Source organism: Danaus plexippus, chromosome 10 (genome assembly GCF_018135715.1).
Source record: "Danaus plexippus chromosome 10, MEX_DaPlex, whole genome shotgun sequence".
Classification (NCBI taxonomy): domain Eukaryota; kingdom Metazoa; phylum Arthropoda; class Insecta; order Lepidoptera; family Nymphalidae; genus Danaus; species Danaus plexippus.
In genome coordinates, this window is record NC_083543.1 from 7,616,913 (window position 1) to 7,630,490 (window position 13,578).

A 13,578-nucleotide genomic window follows, 5' to 3' on the forward strand; every position below is an offset into this window, starting at 1 on the left:
GAAGGTTTATAAAAACCAAAAGCCTCTGGCGTCGATAACGATTCAGTTATTTTTATAATTACTGACCGGTATAAGCGTCACTTTTAACGGCTGTGTAAACCGAAAAGGTGATAATTTTGTAATATTCAGGTATCAATCTTTGGGATGTCAATTTGACTTTTATGAATTTTTTCGTCATTATATACATATGTGAATATTAAAACTTATTTATTGAGAGGTAACGTTTTTGAACAACCTTCTACGTTTTATTTAACAGATTCAATTGTTACGAACGGATAAGCAACGGAGTGGAAGTTTCTTAAAACAATATTTTTCCGTAGCGTCGGCTGTAATGTTAATTATAATATTTGTTTGAAATTTAATATAACACACCAGTTAAGAATAACAATAACTAAATATTTGAATAAATTTTCATATTTTTGTCGAATTTATGAGATAATCATAAACCCGAATAATAGACACATTGATATTACGTACAGTGAAGCATATTTCATTTTCTTAGAAGCAAACAACTTTCGTATGTAGAAGTATTCACGTCTCGTCTCGTTGTTAACTTTTAAACTGTATTTTTATTTATGTTACACTTAAACGATACGTTTATAAATAATTTAAGCAATGTTAAATAACTAGAATTATAATTATTTCATATCAAATATAAAATAATTGGTGGGTCGAAAAGTTATTAAAGGTTTTATGTTTTATTATTAGCTTTGATAAGAAATTCGAATTTATTTTAATGAAATGCCAAACAACCCGAATACACGGCTTGTAATCTTTACTGAAACTATATTTATATAAGAAATTTATAATTCGATTTAATTATAATATATATAAAAAAATACGCTGAAGACCAGCTATTACTCAAGATAGGATCAAAAGATATCTTTAAAATACGTAAAGGGAATGCCAGAAACGTAATGATTCATATTGCTTCAAGATAGATGCTAATTTAATATTCGTACGCTATTAATAAAATTGACATCAGTAAACGTCTTAAAGCATTCATGAGTAAATAATTTTGGCCTAAAATATCAAGTGTATTCAGCGAATGTTTGTTGTAGATAAAAAATAAAACAATTTATACTTAAGCATATTCAACTACTGAAGAAATGGAATATTTTTTTTATTCTTAATTCATCATTCATTTAATTTACACTGAAATGTTATTTAAAAATAAAGTTCATCGTAGTGTTACGAATTGATTTTATAGATGAAACAAGTCGAGCGGTCCACTCGTTTTAGAACCGAAATAAAAATATAAAATTATTATTCTATCACGAGTTTTTCAGTATCAATAAATATTTGAAAGAGATTTTTTTTTTGTTCGTATATATATTTTATTGAAGAACAGTTATTCATAGACTTTAAAATGAAATTGAAAATTGTCAAAAGGAATGTATTATATTTATTCTTAAAAAAAAAATTAAATTATACTTTTATTATCATTCCTTTGTCCAGTCTTCACTTTCATAATAACAAAATAGTTATAAGTAAACTTTATTATGCTTTATTTAAATAATAAAATGAATATAAAAAAAAATACGTAAAATATAAAAAAAAACTTTTGTAACATAATAACGATTTGCATGAATATGGTATACTAAAATTTGTAGTGCAATAAAGTAGTTTAATAAACAACTTTATCTAAAGTCAACTCCAAAGGTATTGGGAATACGTTTCTTATAAAGTATGAACGAAATAAACAATATCCCTGCCTCAAGACAGACGATAACTCGCCAACTCCCAATAGGTGTATATGTCTCCATTTGTGATTCCCCGGGCGTAAATATTTTAACTCATAAAGACCCTAAAAGAGAAAGTTTACACGCACTAAGTGACTTTCGTTAAAAGTTTCTGAATAAACTCAACTGAACGTGCCAACTAAAATTGAAATTTAAACTCAAACCAGTTTTTAGTGAAACATCATCAATATAAATTCAGTTACAAAATTTTACTAACATATTAAGGTTTCTAAGTAAAGTTTTTCAGCTTTGAATCTTTATTATATATATATATATATATATTTGTTTAAAAAAATTATTTTTGAAAAGGTAAATGAAAAGTTTGTGAATTCTTGTGAATTTTTAGACAAAAATATGTTTATTAAGAGAAAAGTTTCGTTTAAAAGAATTTAATTAATCCTATGAAAAGTCCGCAACAAGTTCAATTGTAAACTCCGGTATTTAAAAATGTTGAAGTAAGAAAATCTTTTCAATAACTTGTTCTTTAATTCAAAAACCTTTTGAATTGGTTAAATAAAAATTGTTTAAATCCACAAAGTACGTGCAAATTATTACTAAATGTTACATAAAAGGAATTTAGTGTTTCAAATATTATTAAATAAAGATTAAATTTTGTTTTTGCACGTGATTGACAATTATGACGACGATGTTATGTCGTTAATGTCACAGCATTGATATAGTAGAGGGAGGCCGGTTAATGGAATCGGGTTTACGTCAAACCAAGCATTTCAATGTCAGATAAAGCTATCCCTATCCAGTCATAAGTGTTTAAGGATGAGATGATTTATCTGAGGTAATATGAATTAATACCATACACGTAATTAAATGTTAATATCATAATTTTATTTTTTTATGTCATTTCCTGTGGGACATATACAACATATAATAGGTAATATTTTCAGTATAATATTGCGGTAGCCGATCTATAAGCTACAAAATTAGTTTTATTAAGCTTTTTACGAATATAACATTTTTTATTTTAAATAATAAATAAATAGATAAATTCATGCACAGATACTAATTAGAATATAGGAAATACAAACACCAAATACAAGAAATGAAATATGTATATGTACACAAAAAAAAAGAAGGCAGGTATTAAAAAAGCAAACGTATACAAATCCTCACCTACTTATTGGATGTAACTAAGATCGGGACTTGAAGCTGCCGCCTGTAACTGGGATCACTTTTCACTTCTCCGACAATCCGAATATTACTTCACTCACAAAGTTCAGTTTAGTCACTTTTAAATTTTCAAAAAAGTATTCTCAGACACAATCTAAAAGTTTAAAGAAAATAAAAGTCATAAAGAAACGTCGAAAGTAATATGAAAGTGGGAAGGAAGGTGGTAATAATCTCAAATGTGAACGATAAGAGATATTTACTTTACAAAGCGTCTAGGACGCGGCAAGCTCAAGTTAGTGCCAGGAGAGATCGTACGTCGCGGACAGGAAAGGTTCGGACACACGACCAAGAGGAGCGAGTCTACGTGAGTGACGCGGAGGCCTCCCGCCCGCCTAGCGCAAGCTCCCGTGCGCAAAAAGGATGCAGCGAATGAACGAATGAAACCCGGCCCTGCAAATATAGCCGCTCTGATCTTCTAGTAGAGTCTCAAGTGCTCTTCACTGTTGGCAGCGCTCGTTCGGCGAGGGAGGGTTCTCTCTTACCTAATTGTAAATGGACTCATATTATCAAACGATTGCTTTTGTATTTTGCAACGTAATGTTATGATTATAGAACTGATTTTGATTTGTTGATCGCCAGATGAACACCTGACGTTCGGCGTCATGTCATGAAACATATGCCCCGGTTGGCTAGGTGTAGCAAATACCATAACGAATACTTTGGCTGAACACGCGCCACATTATGCAATATTACGGTCGTGTATTGTGCAGTTTAAAATTTTCTTCTTGGAGCAAGCTTTTAAAGCATCCAAGCGCTTTTACGTCGAAACAACGCGTGCATACAATTCATGTCTTAAAAAAAAAGATTAAAACATCTTGAATAGCTCAAGTCTGTTGAGGATATTTTAATAATGTTAAGTTTTCACATTAGCATTATTCGTTAAAATGTCACTTAAGTTTTTTCGCGTTATTTTATTTCATTTTATTTTGTATCAATTTGAATTTTAATAAAATGCAAATCAATTTTTTACAGCTCTTAACTGAAAGCTGTTGAGGCGTGAAGATACACACATAATATAGAGTCCTGGCGTTTTCATTAAAGCTTTGAGTACCAGCGCATTCCACTTTGTTTACGATCCACGCAGCCAATAGTACAGCAATTGAGATTTTAGTGTCACAGGGGAGCAGTTTAAAACAATATTATTTATATAGCTCACTTGAAAAGTTATTAATTAGAAAATCTGTATATCTCATAAAGATTAATATAAAATTGACTTATCCCCATGAAATATTATTTATATATAATATATCACTTGCTTTATTTAGAAATATATAACTAAGTCGTGACTTCTGTTCTAGTAACACAGTCATTTAACAGAATTTTCCATGTCACATCTAAATATATGACATTCAATACTTTATACAGACTCATTAGTAATTGATATTTTAATTCTATGTTTTTTCAAGAATTCTGAATAAAAATGTTTTTTATATTAACGAATCTATGATAATGAGTATCTTGAATTTAACCAATAAACTGTTAAAATGAATAACAATGTCTTTTTTATTATCAATACATTGATACGTGAAATGGTTACAGTATATTTCAATAAAATTGAATACTCTGGAGAAAAGTATTGTTTGAAGTTTTCCCCTCTCTCGGAATTCTATATTATTTTCTTAATCATTCTCATAATTAAGTTTCCTTCAAATATTCGAATAAACAAAATATATTCATGATCGTAATAATTTTATCAATAAAGAGGGCAACTTTATTAGAAAAATGTTCTTCTAATGTAGTTAATATTAATATACAAAATAATATTTATTACACGTCATAATTCCTCACGGTATGCTAAGTTGTTCCAAATGTAATCAATTATTAAATTCTCTATCATAAAGTGTGCAGGTAAAAATATGATATCTACTTATGATTAATGTAAGGTAACTTATTTCTCGCTAGCAGGCGGTGCCACTTAAGGCTGGTGTGTAATAAGCGGAGAAGAAAATAAATTATCATTTCATTATTTTGTTGGTGCTTTTACATTTATATTTTTATAAAGATATAACATTAATTATTATTATTAGTTCTCTTAAGATTAATGCTCAAACCTTCTTCATGCGAGAAGAGGCTTATGCTCAGCAGTGGGCTTCCGATAGGCTGATGATGATGATGATATTAGTTCTCTTTCATTTGGCACTTGATGCCCAAGGATATGTTTGAACGGTTAAGCCTATTTAAATATACGCGGATATATTATTTTTGTCTATAATCTGTCAGTAAAATAATTGAATATATATACTTAAAATATTTTGTATTTTGAATATCTTTCTTTTAACATTCATATAAATCAGCTCTATAGACATTTGATAATATTATTGTGTTATAATTAATGTCACTAATCATTTACAATATCACCTGACCTTTTTGTTTTGTTGTTTTTAAATTAAAGTAAAAAATTGATTCTTCTGCTTAATTACAATTTATTTATTCCAACTTAAGTATGATATAAGGTTATTCATACGACCTTATTTTCATTTTGAAAACTTTTAATTATGTTTAGAATTATTTAAACGATATTGAGTAATTTAAACTGAGAATAAAATCAATTTGGTTAAATTCTGAACGATAAAGGACTAACAGACACATAAAACAGTCCCAAGTTTGTTATCTCACCGAGACAGTATTTTTTATTTCAAACTATTTGCGCCCATTTCAATTGAAATAGTCATTTTATTCCAGTAGTATCCCATTCTATTTCTTTTCCAGTTGCAACAACATTTTTACTTTAGATTCTTATATTTGTATGGAATTGTTCAATAAAGGAATTATTGTCATCATTCCTTAAAAACCCATCAACCATAAATCCAGTCAGAGGAAGAAGAAGATAATGCTTCAAAGACTGCTAATTACTGTATAGACGAGATACCTCTTTTCTCTTAAAATGTAAATACACAAGTTTAATGATTAAATTTTCTTAAAATACTTAACATATTTCAATGTGTTCTTATTAAATTTATTTTATTTCTTAACATGAACGTCAGAAATGTTGTCGTTCACAATGTTATCAATGAAATCAACAAATTGTCTTTGTTGTCAAAATTTTTCCAGGAAGCAATTGTTCAGTGAATATTCCATTTTTTTAAATATTATTTTATACAATATTTAATATTATTATAAGTTAAAGAATCCAGAAGAGTTTATTATTCACAAAAGAACTTGTTATTGCTCAATTTCAAATTAAAAATTGACTCCTTAGTATTTACATCAAACTGATATAAGGCTTAGGACGCTTTGATACTTTATATTGATAAAGTTTCGAATGCTTCGAGATTTTCGGTTAAACATTTTGTGTATAAATTACTCAGACGTTTCACATTATTGTCTTCGTATAGTTGTCGAGTTTTGCCTAAAAATTTTTCAGGAATTTATGTAAATTTATATATATATATATATATTATTTTTTCGGCAACATTGTTATCCTTTTATTTGTTATTAAAGGTATTACACATAACTGAACTAAACCTTCATAATGTACAAGAAATGCAGATATTTTGAATCGAAATTATTCTAATATTCTTATTTCTATCGTAAAACATAAAGCCCAGATAATGAAGAACCTAAAAGAGCTTGCAAATAATGTGATAAAAGCGAAATATAGTTCACATAGAAAACAAATATAAAACTGGGTATAATAAAAAAGCCTTAAATGGCAATAGTAAACAAATTACATCCCATTGGTAGTACTCGTAGTACGTTTTTAACGTAACATTTGAGAGTGCAATAGAAGGACGGCGCCGAGCGAGCTGAGAGTAAACAGCCATCCTGAAATGTTTACACTTTTTAACCCTGCATTTTTATTACAATTTCCTTTATGACGTATGAAATAACTACATTTATCTCGTTTTTTAATATACATATTATTATATGATGGAAGTCTACTAGACAGAAACTAAATGAATTATCTTGACTTGACTTGACTCGACTTACACAGTTCTTTTTTTTGAAGCTTAAGATATTTAAATCGCATTTATTCAATATGAATAAAGACTCATATCTATACTCATAACGTATTTATAGAAATATAACTTTTATATCTCGTTTGCCCACAAGCTCTTGGAAAACTTCTTATAAATACATTTACATGCTTGGTACGAGCTGACTCTAAACTGTGTGTAAGGTTGTATTGAAACGGAATAAAAAATTCCTTGTTTTGATTGCACAAAGTGAAAAGAAAATTTTTTAGCATAATTAAATACAATATAATTTTAATATCCAAAATTGTAATATCAAGACTATTTTAAACGGAATGTTTTATAAATATAAGATACTGTAAGACAAAACAAAGGTTGTCTGGCTCTTTAGCCATTATTTAATGAAAATTCCGTTTCAACTTATAAGTATTTTTTGCATTAGTTGCATAATAAAACAATATGTATTTTTAATGCGTAATATATAAAATTCTATTACATCTAAAAATTTATTATAAAACAGAAACATTTTAATGGGAGTTAGAAACTTGATTGTAGTTTGTAATACGAAATACTTATTAACTCAAAAGTTATACTTTTTAAGACAACCAATATTTTCTTTCACTAGTTATAAAGCTAGTCGCTTTTTACGCAAAATAATATACTATACTACACCTTATAACATTTATCATCAATGTGAAAGTATTTGTCATGCTTACGAGTAAATATATCTTTTTACATACGTTTTTTCAATGATCGAATATGTAGCTAAAGGCATATTCTTACGAATTAGTTAAGCAAGATGTTGCTTTGGAATTCAAACATCAATTTCAAATTTTATATCAGTCTATAAGGTGTCCTAGGTCTCTTTTATTGATAATATTAATTTTCTCTTTCCTTTTTTTTACTTCTCCTCTGTTTTATAAGTAGCTGTATTATCTGGTCCACTGTCAGACTGAACATGATACGTGTATTTGTCAAAGTCTTTACAAGCAGTTTCGTGAAGTTCACATTTTATTAGAATTTCTTGAAGGTAAGCTCAGATATCTAATATAAAATAAGTGTTAGTTGATTTCATTCTCTCACTTGTTAAGTTCGTACATTCAATATAAATCTTTTCCAGTTTACAAAACTATTAGTAATCTATTATTATAGATCATCTGTAAACATTTTGTCATTTATATGATTAGGTTGTTTTTTTTTCCAACAACAACTATATAACTGTTAAATAAATCATTGTTCACAGTGCGCTGAAATCGCAAATCGATTCTAAACTATTTTTCCTAAAGCGAATTGAAATAAAAATTTTGTTTTATACATTTCCGAGCCGACAGCAGGAAACCAAGAATAAAATTTACATGTCAGTGGTCTCTATAAAACGTGTGTTATGGATCATTATCAGTTTAAAGTAACTCTTTATATGTTTTTGTGTTTTACCACATGAATCTATGCATTTTAATAACACTAAAGTTTTCGGATATACTACGTGTTTTTTATTATTTTAAAACTATATACTCCCGACGTTTCTGTTCCTTTGCAGCAAACGTGATCACGGGTAGAAGAGATGAAAATGATCATGGCTACTGCTAAAGGAATCGAAATGTAGGGAGTATGTAGTTTTTAAAACAATGAAAATGAATACTCGTGAAAATCTCAGATAACATTATTCATTTTAATTTTCTATAATGAACTCTCTAATAGGTCATGCATTAGCACAAAAATAGGCTTTAAGTATCTGTTTCAGATGCGTCTCGTTCAATAAATTAAATGGCAAGAAGTTTTTTCTTTATTTGCTTTTATCCTGGTACTATCAAACCATCCCCTTTTGCTTCTTAATTTTCACAGTTCCAGAAACACAAACATTAAGGTAACTCTACGTATATTTACCTCAAGATATTTTTCATCTAGTTGAAGGTTGACTCGTTCGCTCCCGTAATAACATAAACATTATATAAAAATATTAGTTTTCGAAGCTTTCATGTTATAATGAATAAAATCAGCAAGAAATCAATACACGGTACTTTTTTTAATATGTAGATGAATTTAAAATATAATTATTTTGAAATGTGTACGTATTGTTAAAATTCATTAAAATTTCTGCTTCTTGAAAAGTTAATACAATTATTTGCAATAATTTTAGACAGTACGTTACAATACAAAGCTTTCCCAACGCGGACGGGCTACTCTCCCGCCGAAGTAAACTAACTTCCGCTTCGATGTAATCGCATTTCCTTAATGTTCCGCCTCACTGAAAATATGCTTGTGTTTACCAAACAACCGACGATTTAGGACCCGAATTGTTTTAACAGACCTGCACACTTAATTGACTTTGTTAACGTGTTACTTTTTGTAGTCTTACTTATCTTTTATATATTTCATAATATTATATAGTGAAAGCCTTATAATTGTAAAATGAAAATCTTATTGGTTTAAAACATTTTAGAAATATAAGATCATCAATGACGCCCTAGGTTCTTCCTAATAATTAACTTAGTAACTATAATTTAATTATATTAATGCATATATTTGCTACTCTACTGTACTTATATAATGTTGTGAGTCAACTGTTATCTCAATACTCGGTTCTCATTTTAACTATGTTCAATCACCCGCGAGCTCCAATCATCCGGCGCTTCGAGATACTAACTTCATTGTCACACTACATTGTGCCAACTGCTACGAAAAGCCCTCGAAGTTTTAGCAATAGTTTAAATACTAAAAGCTATTAAATTTTATAGCTCCCATGTATTCATTGTCCTGAAAGCTGCAAATTACATAGAATTGATCGAATTTTAATACAATGTTACGTGTTGTTTGCGGTATCAACGCTTGAAATATAGAAGTTAAATCTGATTACAATGTAATATCTAAATGAAAATCCATCATATTTATTTGACGGTGATTTGTAATCTCGTTTCTATCACGTTCGCTGTAATCTGATTATGTAAATCACCTGTCGACCCCGATACTGTCAACTAATGATACTAATAGAATTACAATTTTACTACAGTTATGACAATTCAACTTTAAATGTCAATTTAAAAAGCAAATAAATTAAATTTAATCTAACAATTGTCACAATTTCAAAAATAAATCATGTCAGTAGGATGACTATTTAATTTATAAACATTTATATTTAAGAAGACGCGCTGTAGAATAATATTTGAGCGTCCCTTTGAAACAGTACATGCGTTAAGGCTTTGACAGAGACAAAGACATGTTTCACGGGTCAAATGTTCCACTTGAAGTGCATAGTACCACCTCGTTAGTGATTGAAGTTTTAATGATCTCCAAAGGAATGGTTGAGATTTAAATATTGTCTTATTACTATTTTCAGTTTGATTATTATTTATTTATTTAATTATTTATAATGCGCTAAATTTTAAACAAAGAGATGGATTGTGGGTTATATTGATTTTTTTTTATAACTTTTAAAAAGACAGCAGTGTGGTGTAGTTATATAAGTTCACGAGGCACCGTGGTCTTAGCTGCTCAACCTGTCACTTCACCCCTTCTGCCTGGCCGATTTAATGCGACATGCAATAGATGAATAAAAAAAAATTCAAAATAATACATTAACTTAAGTTATAGTCAAACCATTAATAAAATCTAATTTATATTAAAAATAGATACATAAATATTTGTTACATTACCAGAGCCATGTGTAATAAAATAATTAATAGATAATAGACAAGTAAAACGATTATTATTAGGGTAGACAAAACTTTCATCAAAGGGCAGACACAATGACTAAAGAGCTAGCTAGCTATAATGTATGGTGTGTGCAATTAATAAAAGTAATTTAACAAGCTGATTAAATTTATCACAATACCAATATTGCCAATAACACCCAAACATTATCAAAACGTTATAAACTGTTACTTATTTTGAACAAAAAATTGTTTTTCTATGAAAAATTCGTTATGAAAAATGATTTTAACGCATTAAAAGGTATAAGCTAGAATAAAACTTAAATAAGATTTCTTTGAATAAACCATTCGTAGTAGAGGAACAGTTATGATAAGAAGATTTTCAATTATTTCAAATACGATATGACGGCGGAGTTGACTTTGACTGCATGCAAAACCTTATCTACTGGAGTAAGACGCGAAAAATACTGAAGTAAAACTGAAAAACCTGCAATATTCATAAGGGTGGAATATTTAGCTATGCAATACATAAGATGTCTGTAACGTTTTTTTAATGATATGCTTTCAAAGAATTGCAAACATGAAGTGTTAAAAAAACAAAAGATATTAAATATTTGTCTATAACTCGTGCTGGGAAAAAAACAATATTGAAACGGCTTACTGAAAGACACTTGTTTGATTTAAAAAGCGAAAAATTTTTTACAAGGTTGCTTTTTAAACAATTGTTAAGTGACCTATAAAATTATACTTAAGCACGTGTCGTAAGACCTACATGTAAATAAAATCCTAGGTCAACAAAAATATAACTGGTTTTAAAAAATAAATATTAGTGTTCAGGCGGGAGTAATTAACTGTAGGTCCTCTGGTATTTTAATGGTAAGTTATTTAATTTACACTGAAACCTACAGGGAAGATATTTCATTATTATTTTTAATGTCTTTGTTTTTCTATGTTCTAATTTGTAGAAGAAAGATTTTTTTTCTGTGTGAAAAGGGAAACGGCCAATGGCCAACCTGATGGGAAGTAGCCACCGTCGTCCATCGGCATTTGTACCATAAGGATATTGTTAATGCGTTGCAAATTATTCAAGAAAAAAAACTTCTTTTTTAAATTCAATGTCTAATCTATCTTTATGCCCTAAGCCAATCATTTAAAACATACATATTAAAGTGTACTTTGTATAACGTTGTCAAAGGACTTCGTAAGATACAGACAGATATAAAAAGTTTTTGAAAAATAAATATGGTAACTAGCCAGCAACGCCATTGACCTTCTGTATCAAATTTAATACTTGTGCCTCTGATAACATGTGAAATTTCAATAACAACTCATAATTTAAGTATAAATTTTAACTTATACTTTGCGGTGATGTGTCAGCTAATGAGGAGGTTCATAAAATCACCCATCAGCCTTTTCCTAATAATAATTTTAACCCTTTACAATGTTAGTAATGCAAATAATAAGTTTGATGGCACTGTACAGTTTCAAACGCATTATTAAATAATCATATTAGTTAGGATTGCTACAAATCCTGATCTATATTTAATTGAAATCTATGTATTTAACATGATGGATATGGGAATTGAAACAATATTTGTCTGAAACTAAATTTCATTTTATTATTCATGTTTGTATATATTTTTATTATTGTAAACGCAATACTTAAAATAAAATACCACCTCACCCCCATTAATGTTGGAAAATGTTACATAACATTTTAGCTTAACATAAATTTTATTTGAATTGTAATGTACAAGTTAAAAATGAAGTTCTGTTGTCGGGTAAGTATCATTCTTAAGGTAACAACAGACCAGGTATTTGATACCTTTATTAAAATTTTCTTCGCGACATCCCAGACCTCAACAAAGTATAATAAAAAATACAATAAGTTGATGGACGCTCTATTTTGTATATATTTTATGTAACCGTACATACATATTTTTTTATACCGTTCAGTAATCGATTATATGAAACTGTTATTTATTATCGTATTTTAAACATGTTGAGCAACAAAATTTCAATACTATTTTACAAGTATTTGTAGGCATATTTTATGTATACAACCTTCTTATAAAGTGGAAAACACATTAAAGCCTTATGAAAAGACTGAGTATCTGAAAAATACCAATTAGTCGGTCACCAGGGACGACCACTCGCACGGGCTCACGAGACGAATGTAAAAGATTACAATAAAATAGACATGGTATTAATAAAGTCCAGTGTTAAGTAAAATAATATAAAAATATACTTTTTATAATTTTTATGCGTAACTGAGGCTCACGAAGATAAATCATCTGTGGTGTTCCATATACGAAATAACAAATGTTTTACTTGTTCCGTTTGCAATAATATTTATATTATTTAATGCTTTAATATTTTGGGATTACCACATATATTATTAACAATTAATTCAAAATCATCTTCCTTCGTACCTGAATGTTGTCATGCTTTTAAAGGATTTTATCCTTTTAGTGGCACGTCGCCTCGCTCTAATTCTAGTGGAGAGCGCTTAGCGGTAGCCTTATATCGATAAACGACTTGCTATTATATTATTTACCTCTGCCCTTTACAGAAGAGCTATACAATATCACGAGAAGACAAAATTGTGAAAGCGGATTTATAAATCAAGAATGTGTTTAGTGTTATTGGTTTTTTTTAACTCGAACTAAATAATATAATGTGTACGATGAGTATTTTAGGTGGATTAAATGAAATCTTTTCAAACAATGCTAATAAGTTTAATAATACTAAGTTTTTATCTTCTACTCTATCTTAATTTTAATATTCTTTGTAAACACCATTTCTAATTACCCGCTAAATAATATTAGGTCTCTTGACAAAAGTTGGTCTTAATGAACATATATTGGTAACCTACGCCAGGCTGCCTTATATGGAAAGGTAATTAAATCTTTGCAGACCTTACTTAATATTATTCACACAATAGTTCTTAAATATTTCGAAAAACATATGGTAGTTGATTAACTGATTTATGGTGCTAAAAATATAATAAAAATAATTTGACCACCAGCTATCCTCGACACTAAGACATGGACTACAGAAATAGGATTTTACATAACCAAACTTTTTAAT

At 28.7% G+C, this 13,578-nt stretch overlaps 1 protein-coding gene across 5 annotated transcripts in view; it reads right to left on the reverse strand.

Moving 5' to 3' along the window:
- LOC116766818 (poly(rC)-binding protein 3) overlaps nt 1-3,245 on the reverse strand; it is a 118,951-nt gene extending 115,706 nt beyond the window's left edge. For 2 of the 5 annotated variants that reach the window (XM_061521704.1, XM_061521705.1), the window contains exon 1: nt 2,871-3,243. The gene's annotated coding sequence lies outside the window, so the exon portion shown is untranslated. Of the gene's footprint in view, nt 1-2,870 lie in introns of all 5 variants that reach the window. The other 3 variants (XM_061521703.1, XM_061521702.1, XM_061521706.1) reach the window with 3 other exon arrangements.
- Nucleotides 3,246-13,578: the final 10,333 nt, after the last annotated feature.